We start from the raw sequence: 22,782 nt of genomic DNA on the forward strand, positions 1-22,782 counted from the left end.
GAATTTGTTATAATGTTACCGTATCTATCTATTTATCAATCTGTCATGTAAGGTTTAATTTACTTATGTTAATTAGTTGGCGATGTTTTTAGGTTATAATGCTATCTATCTCTATCTACTGTATCTACCTACCTATCTATTTTCCTATGTAAATCACAGCACCTGAGATTAATGTTATGGGCTTGTTAATGACTACAATTAAAATATCTATCTATCCATCAATGACACTGCATCTGAGATTTGTTTCACGGGTTAATTGGTGACTAATAAGCAATCTATCAATCTATTTACCTACCTGCCTATCTATCTACCTACCGGGTATCTATAATATCATAGAACTAGAGATGTTTGAACTGTGCTAAATACCGTACTGATTATATTTCAATTCTATATCTCCCTATCTACCTTTATCTATCTATCCATCCACCATTGCCCTAACAGTAACGTACGGACCCTGGACTAGGCTACTTACGCCATCTTAACACAAAGTGACCAGTTGTTCGTCCCTGAGAAGCATTATGAAAGCAATAAACCCATCCACTCCTCGGATGCAAACACTTCCGAATATCTAGCTGAAGCGCCTCGGCCCACTAATCCCCCAGGCGCAACCCTTGATAATATGTCCAAATCTACCTTTCATTCAGCATACATCAATAGTTTTTTCTCTCTCTCTTACACCTCCAGTCATTTCCTCTCACTCACACCCATTTTCTTCCACAGGTAACTCCCATTTTCCCTGCCACCAACTTCCAAAACAAATGCGGGCTTGGCGGGGTAACTGTTTTAAAGGCCAGTGTTACGATGTGCGCCGCCTTCTGTGTTACAAACCCGGAGTGCAAGCTGTACTGTTTACGAGGTGAGACATATAAATAGACAGCTATATAGATAGACAGATAGATGAAGATGGATGGATAGATTGATAGATGTTTGATAGATACCCGGTACTGATATAAAATATAGATATATTGATAGATAGAGAGATAGATGAAGATGGATGGATGGATGGATAGACTGATGGATGTTTGATGGACAGATACTGATATAAATATGTAGTTATATATGGAGAGAGAGAGAGAGAGAGAGAGAGAGAGAGAGAATCTAGCCAGGTTGTCAATAGAAAACGATGAAAACGATGACTGCATTTTGTTACCTTTTTATGTGTTTTTTGATAAAGATGGACATTTTAGCCAACTCGTAATAACTGACATCAAAACGGACAGCAAAGAGGACCACCTGACAGAGGTATACCAAGAATTATTATGCTACGACTTCGTAACTCTATGCCTAAGCGATTTATTCTGTTACGCCTTTCTATTTTAATCTCACCGTTTGTAGTAGTAGTTACAGCCCTAGGTTCATCTAAATGTGAACTCAGTGGACTGCAGACTGAAGTTACCCCTCTCCTGCAAACTACCAACCTCCTTAAATGTAGAGAGAGAGACAACTATCTTCCCAAAGCTTGATTAACACACTGAAGAAAAATCAAAGCAACTGAAACACGCACTAGATAAGAAAAGGTTTTCATTGCATTTCGCCAGTTGTAAAATGTCTTCAGATGAAACTGGGAAGGCAGTGGTTTCTCTGACTGTACTGGGCAGCAGTGGCTCAGCCTCGGGCCCCTAAACTCCAACGGGGACTACGTAGGTGTTGCAGTTACCGGTGACCACCGATGAAGAATAATTGAGAACTGTTTTACGAAAGGTTTGAACTACCACTTCAGCATGGAACAGCTATTCTCTGCCTGGAGTAGAACCCAGGCAAAACTTTTCCTCCAGCTTTGGATCAGCAAAAGCTATGGTTTGTGATTCTAAAAGATCTTTGTTACATTGTTGCAGAATGGTATCTTGGCTTACAGAAGCTTACCTGACCTGGCCTAACCTAATCTGACCTGATCTAATTTCACTGAACCAAGCACGACCTGACCTAACGACCTGATATGACACACCTAACCCTGTCCATCCAAACATAACCTAATCCTAACAAACCTGACTTAATTTAACCTAGCCTAATCATCCCCAGGGCGTGATTGTCTACTGTACAAGGCTCATGTTACAGCCTTGTGGAATGGCGTCATTACATACAGCACTCCAGTCACCTTTGACCAGTGTTACTCGACCTGGCATGACCCGACCGACCTCGCAAGATACATCGTCAACAGTTCGGCCTCCTCCACCTATGTGGTAACATCCACCGGATATGCGCGATCGCCTTCCCATGCTTACGGCGGATATCTGTGCTTCACAGTCTCCTCCTGCTTCATGTCGCACAAAGAGGACAGTCCCTGGTGGCGAGCCGATCTAGGGGAACCGCGTCGGGTCGCCACCATTGCAGTGAAGACCCGCGAGGATGGCTATATGTACAAAAACCAAACCTTCTGGGATGTAGAGGTGCGGCTTGGGAATTCCAGCAACTACACCAGCAACCCCTTGTTTGATTTCCATGCCGGTGCGAGCCCAGAAAACCACACTGTTGTCTTCTCGCCCCCTAACCCCCTTGTTGGCCAGTATCTCCAGCTTCAGAGTCTGCAGAGGTTTTACTTTGCTATCTGCCTAATCCAGATCTTCGGCTAATCACATCACATCGCCACCAACAAAGTGAGAACCCATGAGGACAACTACCTCTACAAACTCAAAACTGTAAGCGTTCAGAGAGCGCATACCTCCACCTATGCCATTGCCTTTAAAAAGGATCCGGATCCAGACCGATGGATATATGATCTGCATCCACCTCAAAATGTAATAAACTTTTTTTTTTTTTTTTTGGTCCATGGGACACCTTTCCACAAAATTTCATTGAAATTAACTGAGAACTTTTGGAAATATTGTCTGAGATACTCCGGATCCGGATCCGACCCAAAATTTAATCACTTCTTCCTTGGCCCATGGCCCACCCTTACACAAAATTTCATCAGAGTTCGTTCATAACTTTTTGAGTAATCCTGCTATCACACAAACAAACCATCGTGGGGTAAAACATAACCTTCTTGGCGGAGGCATCTATCTCTACAGCCTCAGGACTACAACTATCTCTACAAACCCAAGACTACAACTAACTCTACAAGACTTTCAAGGATCTCGAGAAGCAGTCTGGGACCTCTGCCGACAAGCCTATGCAAGCAACCCTGTGTCCCAACTAACCTCTTCATCTCCCCTACAAACGCCCTCATTAGGGTACCTAATACCATAACCTTTTCGTCTTCTCATCACCTAATACCATAACCTTTTCGTCTTCCCTTCATCACCTAATACCATCACCTTTTTGTCTTCTCATCACCTAATACCATAACATTTTCGTCTTCTCATCACCTAATACCATAACATTTTCGTCTTCTCATCACCTAATACTATAACCTTTTCGTCTTCTCATCACCTAATACCATAACATTTTCGTCTTCTCATCACCTAATACCATAACATTTTCGTCTTCTCATCACCTAATACCATAACCTTTTCGTCTTCTTTTCACCTAACACCATAACCTTTTCGTCTTCTCATCACCTAATACCATAACATTTTCGTCTTCTCTTCATCACCTAATACCATCACCTTTTCGTCTTCTCATCACTTAATACCGGTACCTACACTTCTAGAGACTGCAGTTCAAGATTTTTTTTTCTCTCCCCCTGTCAAATTCAGAGTTTTGGCTGACAGCGATAACTTTCCTAGAGGTACCACCATCAAAAGACACTATCAACCTCAGCTTATGATCGTAACCCCTTTACAAACACGCTGTAGTTCTTTCACCTTAACCTGGTCCTGATTTTCGTCTTTTTGTCGCTTCTAGTAGCTAAGTGACAGGAAGACAATGCTAAAGCTATATATCCTCCCCACAGCACACGTTTACAATTGTAACCATATTCTAGCGTTAATCTATTGCTACAACTCAGCGTTCAAGATAGAGAAAAGGTAACGTTGGGCCAAGTTAAAGTAAAAGGAGTATAGACGATCTTTTTTTAGGGAGAGACTCACTGGTGAAAGGATTTATGGAGGTTAAATCTGACCTCTGAATTTCCAACAGTCTCTCTTAAGCTGCTTAAAGTCGTCTCAAGGAAGAATTATATGAAAGCATTACTGTGGTGAAGGGGTTACAAGTCCAATTTTCTGCCTTGATAGCAATGAAAATCTAAGCCTATATGGAGGTGTGATGTGTGTGTTCAGGTGTTCTTTCTGTACCTGTATTTAGTAGATCATAGCAACACAAATGCAGAAATGAGTGGGATGGGTGGAGAGGATGGGGTGGAATGGTTGGAGAAGAGTGGAGAGGATAGGTGGATAGGATGGGCGGAATGGGGTTGGATGAAATGGGATGGGATGGGTGGAGAGGAGTGGGCAGGATGGGATGGGATGGGTGGAGAGGGGTGGGCAGGATGGGGTGGGATGGGTGAAGTGAACAGGATGGGGTGGGATGGGTGGAAAGCAGTGGGTAGGATGACGTCTCACTTTTTCCCCACAATATGAAATGTAAAATCGAATATACATCCAACTGCTAAGTCCAAATCTTTCCCTAGAATACTACAAGCACAATTTCAACAAACGAGGATCTTTTTTTATATGCAGAAAAGAAGCTACCAAAACATAGAAGCCAGTGACATTGTTCCCAAAATTAAAAACAAATAATCAAGATTCATTCGAGACGCCTGGACACACTGCATTTACAAGGCTGGAGGTCACAGGCAGAGGGAAATACAGACTGAAGAAGATAGTTCCAGAGTCGACCTGTTTACATGAAAGCCTAAGATTATCAGTTAGATTCTGCAGAAGAGATGGACAGAAAAAGGTGGAGTACACGTGTTGAAATTGTTTGCTATCACACGCAGTACAAACACACAGGATGCAAGCTAGTCAAATGAGAAGGCATAGTACTGGCAACCCACTTAAAATGTCCGCCACACTGAGGTTTGAACCCTTGCCACTCCATTCCAGAGATAACAATAACAACATAAAATGGGTCATGAGGGTGAAGTGCTTAACAGCGAGACCTTTCCAAATCTGAGTAGTCTCACATGGTTACAGCTTGAATAATAATAATAATAATAATAATAATAATAATAATAGAGCAATGACGGTGGGATACAAAGGATTGGAGGCAAAAAGGGGGTGGGGGGGAGGACAGTGAGATGATGGAAATGCAAGCACATGACTGACAAACACCTGGCTACAAACTATCATCATCATCATCATCACCATCATCACATACATGGAGCGTGCTAAGACGAGACCCCCCCCCCCGACAAAAACAAAACAATACGCATAAACATGAAACTATCAACAAAATACTCGTTTGCCAGTTCTATCCACACCCAAATACAGCAGCTTCATTTCCTAACACCATTCCATAATAAAAAATAAATAGATAACTGAAAATAAAACGAAAAATTATGATGACAGTTTCTGCAGTTCGAATCAGCTTACCTTCCTAACCGCCATGACACCTGCACAACCCCACGTCACCATCCCTCGCATCCACCTTTCACTAAAATCCTCACCACGACTAGATCCTCTCGTTATACTCACAGTCGCTATCATCAACGTACGTTCCGAAGTGGTATAATAGTTTCAGAATCACTAAATCCTCCGTCAAGTGCTAGTTTCAAGGATTAAAGGGCACAATACCACCTTCCGCACTCACACAACCTCCTACCCCGAAGTCTGAATGTGCACTGATCTGGGCATGGGAGTCTTGGGAGGATCATGATATGGCAACACTTACCTTCATGTCACAAATTTGAATTTCATCTATTATATATCAGTTATTGTACTATAGCCGGCCATTTTCATAATAAAAATGAAGTGTCAATATAATATCACATCCATCAAGTTCGCAAATCCTACCATGAACACTGTAAAGACGTAAAATTATAACATTGAATGGCGTCATGGCATCGGTCAGTTGCCAGACAGCAGAATTTCCCAACTTACGTAAACAAACTTTAAATGTCTGGAGCTTCTCTTTTTTCCTATTTCGGTTGTTTAAAAGACTTTCGGTAGCTGATGAAAGGTTTAAATGAGAGAGAGAGAGAGAGAGAGAGAGAGAGAGAGAGAGAGAGAGAGAGAGAGAGAGAGAAAGGGGGGGGAGGCTGATGGCGGCAGGTAAGAAATCTTGCGCCAACCTATGTGCGCAGATGCTCGAAACTAGAGGATACAATTTAATTACTTTCTAGTTCAAAATATACTCTAGTATCTTAACCAGCACTCTACACAAATACATTCTGTAACTCCTTGGATATTCTACTTTAGACAAAAGTCGAGAGTGTATTCTTGCCAACAAAAGAACATAGGATGATTCGCGTGGAGTCTCAGCGCTTTGACTTAACGTGACGACAACAAAATCAAAAGAAAACCAAAGGAGCACAAAAGCGTACAAAGGAAGTAAACAGCAACAGGTGCAGTATACATTCCTCTTTTGACTGTTTGTTAGACTGTTTGTTTGGATATCTGAGTTGTATTCCGGAGAGAGAGAGAGAGAGAGAGAGAGAGAGAGAGAGAGAGACCACCAAGAAGGCTACACATTAACACTCACATTAACACTCAGCAATACTTTAGCTAGAAATTTAATCACTACAGCACAGCGTCAGTATCTACCAAAAAGACAAGCAGTGGTCAAACTTGGAGCTAACGTTAATATGAGTATGTGCTAACCTCATATGGTATTTTTGTTACATATTATTATTATTATTATTATTACTTATTATTATCATTATTATTATTATTATTATTTTTCCATATACCCTATACATCATCACACTCTATTCACATCCGACCGTTCCTTGTAGCTGAATATAATCCGTTTGGTGGTAACGGATGAAAATGAGATATAAACGGGTCGTGTGGTATACTGAGACAGGCTATAAGGTACGAAAGCTAGCAAGATTTCCTGATGACAGTATATGAATGTGTACTGTAGTATGCCGAGACAGACTACGCGGTAAGTAAATAAGACGGCAAGATTTACAGATAAGAATATTGTATGATCCCCCCCCCAAAAAAAAAAAAAAAAAATGCGTTGTACAAATATGCAGTCATAAGTTTTCTTGGCGAGAAATCTTAACTGCATACCCGAAAACACTGCTTTGTAAATATTTTCATATATAATCATGCATATATAGATAGACAGATATAAAGAGGTAGATATGCTAGTACAGTAACGTATATATCTGTGTCTGCAGCTGCACTGATCATTAACGTCTACGGTTCCATACTACCTGAACAAGTGCATTTTTTTTTTTTTTTTTACTTGTGCTCACTATTTTATTTATCTATCACACTCTTTGTCTTATTGCTAAAAGTATTCTGTTAACACGGTGCTACAGAGGGACGCCTTCACGTGGTGGCACTGATATAACAGGGTGGCTCCACTTCCCACTTCCACAAATATCCCTCATCTACTACCCCGAAAGAAGGGCGGTGGACAGTGGGTGGGCAACTTCCTTCATTCCACCGGATCCATATTTTAGAACAACAATAATAGCAACAATAATAACGGCAACAACAACAACGAGCACGATATGAAGAGTAATGTCTGTCGTTTGTCCTTGACTAATGCCCAATTTAAATATTACGTCCCCTTAAAGCACTGATGAAAACAGCGAACATTTACAACACCGTCTCTTAATAAAACACTATTATGGAAAGTCTCTCTCTATCCTCTGCCTCCTGTGAGTTTCTGAGCTGAATGAAATCGTCTGTTGTAATATGGAATAAAATACAATTGTCTCTTGTTCTAACCACCAACCCCTTCACTCTGATTCTATTATTCTGCCATTTCTAGACGGTTTTATTCAGCTCAGGGGTGATTTTTCGAACTGGAGGGGTTTGATATAGCAAGCACTAACTCCTTCAATACTGGACTTTTTTTTTTAAATGAAATCGTCTACAGATGAATGAAAAGCTAAAAAAAGTCACCAGATTAGGGTTGACTACTGCCTCTAATCTGTTAACCAACCAGTTTATTCCCAGATTATGCTAAATTAAGTTCCGGTTAAATCAGATTATGTTGAGTTAGGTTTGTATGCATTTCAGTGCGACGAATCCAACATTACCAACGAGAAAGAATGCACACACGCGCTACCGTATGGTCCTAGGGCATCACGAAAAACTGACCGAAAACAACTTATCCCTCCGAAAAACAATCAGAAAAATATTGAAAAGTCTGGAACTCAAATGTACTTGCGAGCATGTAAAAATATATACTACTACTGGTAATAAATTCTAGCATACGACACTACTAACAAATGACACGATCACCACCATCATCATCATCAACAACAACCACACATAGAAATTAACATCCTCCTCAACCAACCAAAACTTTAATACGCTTGAAATACAAACTTGCACAAAAACGAACCGCTTGTTTACGTGTTCAACGTGTACATCCCGGAACATCAGATAATTCAGCCTACCTTCTGAGTACGAGGATGTGACGGCCAGCTGAGGAGTCACTCTTGAACGGCCAGATTCACTAACAAACGGCCGAAATTTCTGGTATGGATGGTGATAGTTGTATTTTACACTACCACGGCGTTCACAGTAATTCACAGGGAGATGGCAAACATGGCGGTAAGTCACTGGGATACTGATGAGATGGTGACTTGGCTGGTCCACGAGGGAGAAGATGCTGCACACTGACGAGGACTTTGCACGATAACTTTGTAACACCGCTGATAAATCGCCCGTCCACTGCGATACGCGGCGCACACATACGAAATAATTAAACTGTTGGTACATTTCACACCCCATTATGATTGTCCAGAAAAGTTACGTGAGTCTAGTTTAGCCGATGCACCATCATAAACTTGCACACGAAGTACGGCGTAACCAAACCCAACGCCATTTTTAAAATTCTGACAAGTGACGGACGTTACGCGTTTGATTTTGCATTTTTCCCTATATACCTTGTCCGTCGCTTATATTTGATACATAACAGTCCTAAATTTATGTATATGTTGTATGAGTATTAATTCTATAATATACATTGCTTAAATTATGATATTTTACTATCTTTCCCAATCCCCGTATCAAAGAAAACTTATCCGCATTTGTAAACTTAAGGGGAGACTATGGTAGAATCTAACTACGCACGAGACGTTTTTACACACTTCAGTACAGATATCACAGGGATAATTTGTACATTTAAACTTTAAGCGATATAGGTACAGAAGAAATTAATGAGCTTAGGAGACTTTTAAGAGATGGAAGGGTTAGATACAGCCTACAATAACCCCTTTAATACGAAAGGTTTTGCATCACCACCACCACCACTACCACGATCACCATCATCATCACATACCGTAAGATCCTGGGAGATGTCCAAAGGAAGTAACACCCCAGAAAAACAAATAAATATATAAATAAAGGATAACCAGTTTCTTTTATTTACGTTCGTGTACTGTATGTATTAAATCTACCAAAAAATGAAAACATAGGGAAATAACTAACCCAAAGCTAATATTCTTTATTCAAATAATGTCATGTACTTTATTTCTGCCTTGAAGTAGTGCATCATCATCATCATTTCGTGCATAAAGCATGAAATCAATTGCAAACGTTGATATTTGAATTATAAGCATTAATGATATCTTAAACTGGAATCCTTCTTAAAAATAAACACTGTCATCGTCATCATCATCATTATCGACGTCGCAACAGTCATCATCATCATCATCATCATCATCCAAACCCCTCTTTTTACCCATAGATAACTCTACCCATTTGTAATATAACTACACACAAATATCACAGCGAAATTAAGTTAAGTTAGGTTAAGCTGAGAGAGAGAGAGAGAGAGAGAGAGAGGTTACCCAATAATCTGAATCTGGCAAATGAGGAAGGTAAACATTAACTTATTCTGCTTCAGCTGGAGGTACTGACCCACCACGGGAGCGTCGGGAACAAGCTCTACCAGGGAGCCGATGGGAGCTTCAGCGGGGTAGGTGGCGAAGACGGGGTTGATGTCGTAAATAGTAGAATTCCCAAAGCGCACCTCTACGTGGCAAAAGGTCGGGAATTTGTAGTTACCTTCGCGCGTACGGACCTTGATCACCGAGACCTTACGGGGCACGTCGAACTCGGCTCTCCACCAGGGATTACTCTCCACCTCCGACTGGAAGCAATAAGTCGTTTCAAAGCACAAATAGCCGCTGTATGCTAGTTTGGCCGGCCTAGTTAATTGGGTTAGGATATCCGTGAACTCCGTGGATGATGTGGAAGCCGCGATGTGGTGTGTGATGTCCCTGGGGTCATGGTAGAGAGAGAAGCATTGGCCGAAGGAGACGGGGTTGCCGCTCAGAAGAATGCCGTCCCAGTTGGTTGTGGCCCGGGCGCTGTATAGGGTGCATTCGCGCCCTGCGGGGAATACGTGGGGCTTTAGTGTGGGGAGTACTTGAGGGGGTCGTAAACGTGGGGATATTTTTTTTATGACTGTGGGGTTTTATCATAGCCTGTAGGGAATATGTTGGATTTTTATTTTCCTTTCTCCCCTTTCCCCCCCTTCCTCCCTCCCTCCCTCTCTCTCTTCCCACCAGTCAGACAGTAGATGTTGCAATCGGGGTTCATGGAGCAGAGGGCAGCGCACATCCTGGGGTTGCTCTCCACCAACATGGCTCCTCCCAACTTGCACTTCGCCACAAGGGAAGGTGGAAACGTCGACACCACCTGAAAGCATCAAGAGTGTTGGCATTGAGTGTTGGCATAGTGGTGGCACAGTGTTGGTATAGAGTGATGACAGTATTGGCATAGTGTTGGGACGGAATGTTGGCATAGTGTTGGCACAGTGTCATTTTGTTGGCATAGATGAAGAGGTATGAGCAAAAGTACACCGACATTTCCCTACCAACATTCTGTCCTGCCTTAAGTACCCAAACATCTACCAACACTGTGTCCTGCCTTCTACATTTCTCTTTCCTCATCAGACAACAGATCTCATTGCTGTCACATAAAAAATAGCTCCAAGAGAAGTGTCAATCAACATTTCCTTGAGGCTGGACCTATTTCTTTTTCCTTTTTTTTTTAGCCAGTCCTCTCAGTATGCGACGTCAGGCAACACACAGGATAGCCTATACTTTGCACCGTCGATGTACCGAAGGGGTGAAGGTACAGAGACACGGTACGTACCTTAGTGGAGAGGCGACTAGACAGGAGTGCTACACAGACCCTCCCCAGCATCACCAGCACCACCACCCCCACACCCCGCCTCATCTGAAAGTCAAACCCTCTCATCATCAATACAGCTCTAGTTTTACATCCTAATTAAACCTATCAGATGTAATTAAGCTAAGAGTAATTATAAAAGTGGTTCTTATTCCCGGTGATTAAGGAAGCTCCCTAACACCTCTCTCGTACCGATTTATTTTGGGATACGGCTGGTTAATATCGTTTTGTAGGTTTATGCAGAGTATGGTGATGTTAGAATGATTTAAGTAACACAGAAGAGGACGGCAAGTATAAGCAAAATAAATCGCTTAGGAAGAGGTGTTAGGGGGCTTCCTTCACGAGAATACGGGCCAAAGTATTAATATTTTACCATTACCCCTCTCATCATCGGAACAACGCTACCCTACTCCCTCAACTAACGTCAGGAGAATGAGTTATAGGATTCTGATCGATACTACTACTACTACTACAACAACTACCCAAACCCCTCTCATGAACGGGACAACTCTAGTACTATTCTAACTAATGCCAGACGAATCTAGTTATCTAAGTTAGTTATGGATGCCTTAGACAACAAATAACAGTACCGGGAGAAAAAAAAAAGTCTCTCTCCCTCTCTCTCGTACCAAAGGGGCTAAAACGATGGGAAGGACAAGGCAGGGCAAATACTGAGAAATATTTGGGTGGAGCAGAGTAAAGTGTGTGTGTGTGTGTGTGTGTGTGTGTGTGTGTGTGTGTAGCTCTAAACCATTTATATTTAATTTCTTGCAATCATCAGAAAAATGTGGCTTGGAGGATTGCATGTTGGTGTGTATGTCATCCATCACCCTCATTACTGCTCTTGTCACTCTCCTTTCCTGCTGTAGTGTGTGTGTGTGTGTGTGTGTGTGTGTGTGTGTGTGTGTGTGTGTGTGTGTGTGTGTGTGTGTCTTGGCCTGCCACTAACTCTCACGCAAACATCATTGAGGGCAGTTCCAAAATCCAGTCGTCCCTCAGTTACTTCCCTATCCCACGAAAGGAGGATGGTTGGCTGAAGGAGAAGGGGAACCGAAGCTACAACAACAACAACAACTACTACTACTACTATTACTACTACTAGGGCACCCTCCTATCTGCCTATCTACCAGACACGTAAATCCCGTAAAAGGTGACCACAAACCAATCGCCTCCAAGTCACCCTGTCCACCATCAAACTGCCCTATCTCCAACACACACACACACACACACACACACACACACACACACACACACACCTATCACCCCATCCCTCCATCTAAAACTCCCCCTCCCCTCTCCCCCAACTCATACATTCACTCTCCTAGTCAGTCTCTCCCTAGATAAAAATATAATATCCGATAACAGTAGAGGTACAATATAAATGAGGGAGCTAAAAGGATTGATTTATTATTTATTTCTTAGGCACGATAGCTTCTTGAACGTAATGGACTGTGTGTGTGTGTGTGTGTGTGTGTGTGTGTGTGTGTGTGTGTGAGAGAGAGAGAGAGAGAGAGAGAGAGAGAGAGAGAGAGAGAGAGAGAGGGATGGAGTTAGAGTTAGGGAGGGATGGAGTTAGAGTGAGGGAGGGATGCATTTACAGTGGGGGAGGGATGGAGTTAGAATGAGGGAGGAATGGAGTTAAGAGTGGGAGAGATGGAGTTAGAGTAAGGAAAGGACAGAGTTAGAGTGAGAGAGCGATGGAGAGTGAGGGAGAGATGGAGAACGAATTAGAGATGGAGAGTGAGGAAGAGATGGAGAGAGGGTGAAGGAGGGATGAGTTTACGTGGCTGCCCATAACCTTAATTTGAACTGGATATTAAGAACTTCCTACTTAACTAAAAAAGAACGCCTTATAATAGTCCATAATATTAACATAGACTTTATATTCACTTATACTCCAACGCTAAAATGAGGAGTCGCAAAATTACACCTTCACTTTACTACTACACATCCATTAATTAACTTATAAAAATCTACACACCTTTAATTAACCTCTTTCCATATACAAAGGACATCCTAAATTGGGGAGGAAAAATATATGGTGACAGGTAACGTAGACTACTTAACACCTGCGTATTCAAGGGGAAAAACCTACCTTGGAATACGTCAAATTAGCCCAGTACTTCCTTGAGGGACCCCTAGGGCAGTGTGTGTTTGTGTTTGTGCGATCCTCTCTCTCTCACTGCTTGCTGGTGACTGGGGGAAACTGCTTGGTTAGTGACTAGTCTGTTTCACCTCCCACCCACCCCTTACCCCCACCTCCACCCTCTGCATCACACCCACCCACTACCCTAACCCTTACCCCCACCACCCCCCGCCTCCACCCTCTGTCATCATCCCCGTCCCCACCTCTGTCCTTACCCCCACCCACCACCCCAACCCTTATCCCCACCACCCACCACCCTGTCCTCAGCCCCACCCCCTACCCTAACCTCTACTCCCCTCTACCATCAACCTCACACCAGGTCCTACTTTTGTCCCCATTCCCACTTACACCCCCATCCATACACCCCCTACCACCATCCCATCCACACCCTCACCAATATCGTTCCCCACATCTTCACCCACATCACCTCTCACCCAAATCCCTCCCCACTCCCGTCCCCACTCAAAACCCCTCACCCCTCACCATCTCCCACACCCATTCCTATCACCTCCCCATTTCTACCGCACCACTACCTCATTCCCCATCATTTCCCCATCACAATACCACCCTCATCCTCCATCCCCATCCACACATCTATCACACCTCTATTATCGGGGGTCAGGTGAAGCTCTGGGTGAAGGAGGGTCAATCCACTAGTAAAAGTAAGTGTGTGTGTGTGTGTGTGTGTGTGTGTGTGTGTGTAAAGGCGCTGGAGAGGGACGCCTTCTTGTGATGGCACTGATATAACCGGTCGGCGCCGCTGCCTGGTTAAACAAACGTCCCTCAGCTCCTTCCCTATCCCCCGAAAATGAGGATGGTAGGTTGCAAGAGGAGGGCAATTTCAGCCCGCAGTCGACTGAGTTCACATTCAGATAAGCTTAGGATTCATACTACTACTGCCCAGATGAACCCTAAGACCCCCTCGCTGCCCCACCATCGTACTCTCCCTTCACCCCCACCCTCATTCCACCTTGTCCCCCTTAATCCCACTTTACCCTGCCCTTCGCTTTTCCACTTTAGTCTCCCTTTGTGTTGCCTCCACTTAATCCCCCGTAATCCCTTTTGCCTTGGTCCGAGCGCCACTTAAATATCAGGTGCACAGGACATGGCATACAACAAAGGTTAGGTACAACGATTGATCTAATTCTTACTGGGTTGGAGTCACGATAGCACTCCACTAAATAGACCTTTTCCTACACTGCAAAATAATGGCTGAAAATTGAAAGGTAAATAAACTATAAAGTGTTCGGTAATGACACACCTCCGCTAACACCAATAACATTTACGATTGACTGCAGTAATTTCTCTTCCCTACCACACGATCGAATATTTTTGCAGTCACAGCCAATCAGTTAAATTCTACGGTCCTAGTCTGCCCTGTTTTATAATCTCACGGATAGCATACCTCCGCCGACGCCAAGGGAGCTTATACTTTATTCCTGCATCACGACCAACATCCACCTCAACATCTATTAAAATTTCGATGATCCACTGCACACCTGTCCAGCAGATGTCACTGGAATTCGATTTTTTTTTTTTTTTTTTTTTAGACAGATAGACGGGTGAATACATAACCTCCGCCAACATCAATAACAGAAAAATAACATGCTTTCCACTCCATCCTCACTCATCATCACGCCATCCTTACTCACCATCATTCCATACTAATCATTACTTCAGCCTTACTCAGCATCACTACATCCTTCATCATCGTCATTCCATCCTTACTCACTAACGTCCCTAGCCAGACTCACCATTTTCATTTTCCATCACTCGCTATACTACATCACCCTCGCCCAATATTCATCACCACCACGACCCACACCATCACTTTCATCCAATGCCCCTTTCCCCCACCATCATCACCACCCTCACACATCACAATCCCCCACCTACACCACCACTCTCTCCTTACAACCCCCCACCACCACCACCACTACCACCCTCACTCTTCACAACCCCCACCACCTCCATCCTCACACGTCACAACCCCCCCCCCACCTACTGTACACCACCACTCTCACTCCTCACAACCCCACCACCACTACCACCCTCACTCTTCACAGCCTCCCCCCACCCCCACCACCACCACCACCCTCACACATCACAACCCCGCTCCCACCCTCACCACCACTCACCACCAATCACGTTTACATCCAAATTCGCAAATTATACTAGACCGCACCTGGTTGTCCGTGATTCGTACGTGATAGACTGTCAACCCGAACGTGACTCCCAAGACGCGCCACCTCCGGAACCCATCCATCTTGTCAACATCGATATACGCTTGGCTGAAGTCCTGAATAACTGAAATGCTTAATACGTGGCACAAATTCGCGATTAAAATAGGTTCTAGTAATGTATTTGTACCATCGAATACTTAGCCAATATTTTGAAGATTAACGGAACAACACTCACATTCCTAACTTTTCTAACTTTCTCTAACTTACTAATAAAAGGAAATTAAGGTAACCAGGTCCTTACATATCAAAAAAAAAAAAAAAAAAAAAAAAAAAAAAAAAAAAAAATCAAAGGGAGAGGGTAGTGAAGGGCGTGGACTAAGGGTGTGCTGGGGGAGGGGGGATCAAGCACTTCCCTAACTACTCCACTAAAAGGGGAATATTACAACTGAACTGATATTACATAAAGTATTTTCTCGCCTTTCAAAGCACGGTTTTTGGGGGAAAGATTATATTTTTGCTATGATTTTTTGTAAAGAGGCTGTATATTAATTCTGCACCATGGTATCTGGGGAACAAAAACAGATAAGGTAGGATAAATATTAGGCTTAAAAAAACAAAAACAAAAAAACTATCTTAACCCTTCCCCTCCTCTCTCTCTCTCCCCAAACGCACCATCATTCAACCAAGCGTCTTTAACAATTCATTTGAGCCCCACGAGAGAGCTTTTAGTTTATACTCTAAAACTAAAGATATGGCCACGCATTGAACGCCATCACGCACTCTGACACACACACACACACACACACACACACGGAAGAACAGTGATAGCAAAAATACATATCACCGGGAAAAAGCAATATTTAAAAATCCATGGAAACTGGTGTTGAATGTGATCGACTTACCACTGAAAGAGCTGAGTTTGGCGAATCTCCGGAAAACAGTCCTTTATTTCTGGTTGCTGTTGCTCTTGTCGTCGTCGTCATTATTGCTGTTAAAATGAAGTAAACTCGATGGGCTACAGAAATCCGGGTGCTGTAGGAGAGCTGAGACTTCCTGACGGGTGGAAGGACTGACGAAAGTGACGATGGGGAAGACCTGACAAGTGTGAGTTCTGTACGGCGTTCCTCGATGGCCAGTCTTGAGGTGGATCCTGGGTGTGAGGTAAGCTTGAACACGAGACCCAGTCCTGTTCAAAGGTGTTCTTGGGGAGGCTGGGATTTGCAGACAAGGCTGACTCTACGGTGACCCAAGACGAGGAAGTAAAGTCATTGTCCAAGTGTTGTCATTGTCAGTCTCTCTCCTCTCCTCTCCTTCTTTATTTTATTATTATTATTATTTTAAGGGGAGGTGCTTGGTTCTCAGCCACTGTCGCATGTCAGTCATTAAACCAAAAAGTCCATGTTTTGCGCTGCCAAGAGTATGCTCAAACTACAATTTTCCTGCAGGTATAATACTAAAAATAAATCAATCAATACGAGTACATAAATGAATACATAAGAACAATGATACAGACGAAACAAAAGAATTTGCTGTTGGATTTCGCTGTCTTTCTTAGCATAAAAATTCACCCCAACAGCTTAATCTTGTACCTTAACAGACACAAACCAAACAAATCGCTATCCTAATTTAATTTCCTAACACAGCAGACAAGTATATGCAAACATTCATAGTGGAAGGTGTCTCCCCTTTTTATCTGGTTAATATAAATTTATGCCAACCCACTGTATCAGGGGTATTTAGGCAGAAACACAGAAGGGAGGTGGAGATGGGGAATGACGCTGACTGGGATAGTACGTAAGTAAGGTGTAGGGAGGAGGTGGGGGAGACCGAGGATGAGATGGAGGGATGGAGTAGAAGGGTGTATGAGGGAGAGTTGTTAGAGAGAGGGCGTTGTACGAGTAAATGCCCCCCTAAGCCCACCCACCATCCACCCACCCACCCACACACGCACAAGGCGACTCAATATTTCACCAGCTGTCAGTTTCAGAATCATGCGAAGAATATGAGGAATAAAGTGGTGACAAAATACAAATGAGAGAAATCCTTTTGACAGGCAATCAAAAACAAGACGGCTCAGAGATTACAAACTTCACCCATGCCGTGTATAATGATGTGTGTGTGTGTGTGTGTGTGTGTGTGTGTACGTTCTCGTCTGTTGGCCGTGTGAATGATTTTTTTTGTCACGTCAATTCGTTTGTGTTGTCAATGTGTACCAGTTCGCAAATTTTAAGGCGCAAAAAATTAACTGGCTTTTCAAAGGTTAAATAAATAAAGCCAACTACTACATCACCACTTCACTACGATGACCTCTTTCATATTCAGCACTTTCACAGCTCCCAGACAATAAAGGTTCAGAGACACTTTTTGAACTGTAAGAGTATGATGAAGCCTTTGTAAACCTCTCCATCATAGTCGACTCCCCATAACTGCCTCAAATCATCCATCTGGGAGCAAGAATAATACAATATTAAAGCGTCTTGCAGGGAGGAGTAAATTAGTGATACAAAATTAAGGCGTCTTGCAGGGAGTAAATCTGTGATACGGAAGTTTCTATAGGGTCAACTGTACTTCCACATTCATGGTGTGTGAAGTGTTTGGCTGGTATTACTCTCTTCTATCCTTGGGGGACTTGAATTAGATGCTGAGGAGATGAGCATCATGCAGAAGTGTCAGCCCAAAGTTTAATGTGGAGCTGAGTGACGTCCATAAGATGATGAGAGAGGCATTTAGCGCCATTCTCACTGTCATGCTCATGTTTCAATGTCGTCTATCCTTAAGTGGGAAATATACGTTCTGTTGGTGGGATATGTTTTCTGTGTCTCCAGGCAGTGGATAGCATCTGGTGAGGAAGTCAGCTATAGGTCAAGGTGATGGCCGACGTTCTGATAGTCACAAGACTTGAAGAAATTAGACAACACTCAGAGGTAAAACAGCAACAGCCAATTCCTATGTGAGGTGTACGATTTTGAGGTATGGCCATTGTTGTCCATATTTGGCAACAGGTGATGCTGATTTCATGTGTGTGGTGCGTCGGGGAGAGCATGTGGAGATTGTCAGGCATGAAAGGATTGATCTTGCTGGTGAGTCTCTGGAGTGTGTGGAAGAGATTTGTTACTTGGGAGACGTTATATGCTGGAGGTGGGGCTGGAGCGAGCTCTGTGGCTACAGTGAGGAGTGGTTGGAAGAAATTCAGGGAGATGTTGCCTCTCCTTACACTGAGAGGGCTCTCCCTCCGTGTTATGGGATATTTGTAAGCGGCATGTGTTAGGAGTGTAATGCTGAACTGTAGTGAGTCCTGGGATATTTGCAGGCTCAAACGTACAGAAATGACGAAGATTAGGTGGATGTGCAGTGCGTCCTTGAGTGCGAGGCCTGGGAAGGCTAGGTTTGTGATGAAAGAGTTGAGAGGTATGATAAGACTGGAGTGCATTGGTGTTGTAATGAGGAGGGGTAGATTGAGATGGTTTTGGCATTTGGAGGGGATGGGGGATGATAACTGGGTGCAGAAAGTGAGAAGTGTTAACATTAGGGATAGAGCTGCGAAAGGCAGACCGAAAAAGACCTGGGACGAGGTCACTGAGTGTGACCTCAGGGATAAGGGACTGAATATGGAAGCTGTCAGAGATCGAGCAGCATGAAGGGCTGCCATTAAGTGACCAAGGCCAACGCATGCAAGCTTGTTGGTGTCTTTAAAAACAAAATGAAACAAAAAAACGTGACTAGCTTATTCCCCATTCATTAAAAAAAAAAAAAAAAAAAAAAAAAAAAAAGTTCGGGTGCCTCATACGGCTTTTGACTGATGCGTACTATGCCTGACCTTCACCTCTGACTGATCTGTAGAACAAGATTACCATACAGGAACGTTAAGCCAAGAAAATTAGACATTCTTTAGAACCCTACCTTGATCTGAAAATAAGCATCTGACAGTCCCACACCTACATTTAACGCGCACAAGCTATAATCAAACCTGAGCTCAAATTACACTGATCCAGGACATTACTCAAAGTTAAACTCACCCTAGAAATGTTCCTATCATATCAAAGCTACACTATTTGGAAAGGTTGCTGTAAATCCTTTGGCTACTAAAATTCCTCTCAGCTAAACAATTGTATATGATGTTGTTGCTGATCAACACCAGTCTGTCTGCCCAAGCAGACTCATCAAGCACAGGCAAGCAACTGCCCCTGCAGGGCCATCCCATGCAATGAACTGATGTTCCCTTGTAGCTGACAGTGCCTCACCATAGCCAGGTGCTGGGAAAAGTGTGGAAGTTTGGTTCCTGGAAGGACACCTCACTTGTGCCTCTCCACCCAGTTAACAGGAGCACCACAACAGACTCCATTCCACCCCCTAATGTGGTTATATGGTTACCACCCAGTGCTGTAAGTGGTTTCCTTGGTTACAAGAAACCGCTGGGCTTGTCACTCAGTGTAAAGCCACCTCATGTGGAAAGCAGAGGAATATGAAGTGTGGCAGAAAGGAGGGAGAGAAGTAGGAAGAGAGGACAGACAATGAGAAAGAATGAGAAAGGAGGAGGAATAAGTAGACAGTACTACATCAAGTGAGTGGATGATGATTGCCACCACCTGCCACCAGTGTCTGATGTTTGGATCATTAACTACCTATGTATGTCCACAACAATAAATGGGTTAATCATGGTTCTTTTCAACTCACAATCTACTAGGCTTTCCCTTAGCTAAATAAAATCATTTAGTATAAACAAAAAAATAAGTGCACGTACAGCATTACAAGAGTTAGGGATACAACACATCAAACTGAGAAAGCATTCAAACAGCATCAGTTCCTGACTTCAACCTGACCCCAACCTCAAATGATAAATCACTCAACACCCAGCCCACACTACCATTACACTGCTGTCAGCAGCATCATAAACATAATCCATGCCCTATTCCCACTACAGTATTGTGTAAGAAAGTGGATACATTCTGACAGAAAGGAAAAACACTATCATAGGTCCATTAAAAATGAAGTAAAAATCCTGATCTCTACCTTCCTCGCCTGACAGTATCATAAAAACAATGCCATTAACCTTCCCTACACTTAATTTGACTCCCTCCTCATACTTATACATACCAGCACAGTATACAGCATAACCCTTATTGCTGCATCACTATCAATCCTCCTAATGTGTGTGTGTCTGACCCTGTCTCTTATGGATATGTACTGAATTTGTTAAAGGTATTTGCATCTGCTCCATATACAATGTGACCATTAAAGGTGATATGCTTTTCACGAGATTGGATGGCTATGACCAAGAACGAACTAACAGAATTAGTCAGATACTGATATGAAAAGTACTGACCGACTAAAGTTTGCCTAATATTTCACTTCTTCTTTGTTACTTTCCCTTACTGGCTAATATTCCTAAGCTGTGAGAAGCTTAGTATGACTCTCTTTGTTATGATGTGTTAGGGATGAAAGTGACGGACATGCCCTAAATGTGAATTAGGCACAGTGGAACAGCAGGCAAACATTTGTCTCTGATTGTACTTCTTTCAGGTATTGTTAGTAATATCTGAGAGCTGTTGTTGTCAATACATTCACAACTAGGTGTCTGTGTAAGTAAATGTTTTATATATGTATCAGTATCTGACTCATTCCAGTATATTGCAATGGTAAAGTAACACAGCCCCCTAAAATGTGTACAGTATCAGCTTCAGAGTCCCTGTATATACTGCCACTCTCTCCACTATGCAACTTTTCATGGTTGCACTTTATATATTCTTGTTCCTCACTCTAAAATACCTATATACTCCATCTATACACATGTTCTGATCCACAGTTTCATATACACATACATGAAAGTGCTTACATTCTGTCTGTGACTTCTTTGCACTTGGGAATCATGATACAGCTGGAAACACTGCATCACTGCATTCAATTTTCAGTGATTTAACCCCTTTAGTAAACTGACACTTTTTTTCTAATCTATGCTTCCTATCTCCAGACAACTGCAATAAGTTCAGGAAAGGCTTTTTGAAGTGGAGGAGTCAGATACAGTACAGCCTATCTTAACCTCCTAACTACATGACATCTTTTCTCTCTTCTATACAACCATCTGGAGGTGGTAAGAAATAAATAAGAAAAGGACATAATCATGGTTTACAGGTATATACAAACTGAATGCTTAAGTAACTGACTCTGCGGCAAACTTTTGTAATACATCCATACAGGAATCTAACATATTAGCTTGGTTTACTGGGGATTTTCTTCTCTTTCAACCCCTTTAATCTGGTGACATATTTGTATTTTATTTTTGCCAGTTACTGATCACTTTACTCAGCTCAGGAAACATTTTGAGCTGGAGGAGTTAGATACTGACCTCTGTAACCCCTTCAATACAAAAGGCCTTTTCAAACAAGAATAAAGTAGTCTGGAGGTACCATTAATATAATATAATATAATATAATAGATAGATAGATAAAAATGTGTCATCTGAGTGAATAATTATCCTGCCTTATGGGATCTTCAACAAAATCAGTTTCATCATAATTAAATAACAATCCTTCTCATAATATTCTTCAAAAGCAATTTGGGAATATAAGTACTTGCATAGCAAATTAATGTGTGGTTACAGATGACTAAAAAAGTGAAGTTGTATTGTGCCATGTACTATTATGTGGCCTACATTTTGAAAGGGATACACCACTACAGTATTACAGTGATTAAACACCAAAACAAGGACTCGAGAAGGTACATCCTGCAGTAATGGCACTGATTCACTCTTTCAATTTCATAATGTATTTCCATTCGTTACTCCTCCAATCCAGTACTCCCCATCATGGCAAAGAAGCTAATGCACTACAACAGTATATGGCAACACAAACGCCCAACCCATATCTCTGTGCGTGCATCAGGGAATTCTCTCATAAAGGAGAAAATACTGAAGTGCAACAGGGTAATTCTTGCTACTTCCAGGTGATTAACTTCAAATTAGAAGAGACCTTTACCGTTGATGGGCTAAATGAAAGCCATATTTGAACTTTTAAGTGCAATATAAATCTCTCCCTAGTTGGGTAAAACCATCTGGTCATAGCAAAAACAAAACAAATTAGATGTAAATGTAGTAAAGGGGTTAATGTCAGGAAAGAATGTCCATACTGTACAATATAATCTTCTCTCAAAGCCAAATGGAATTCCATAAAATTAATTTCCATCCCTGAGATTTTCTAGGCTAGATGGGCAAACAGAGATAGACAAGGAATTCCCTAATCATGCCTTTACCCCAATTTTTCTTACAAGATAAATATTGAAAAGCAGATAAGAAAAGCATAGTCTGCGCAAC

This window comes from Coenobita brevimanus, chromosome 90, assembly GCF_032717465.1.
Source record: "Coenobita brevimanus isolate Jiangsu-jjx chromosome 90, ASM3271746v2, whole genome shotgun sequence".
Taxonomy (NCBI): domain Eukaryota; kingdom Metazoa; phylum Arthropoda; class Malacostraca; order Decapoda; family Coenobitidae; genus Coenobita; species Coenobita brevimanus.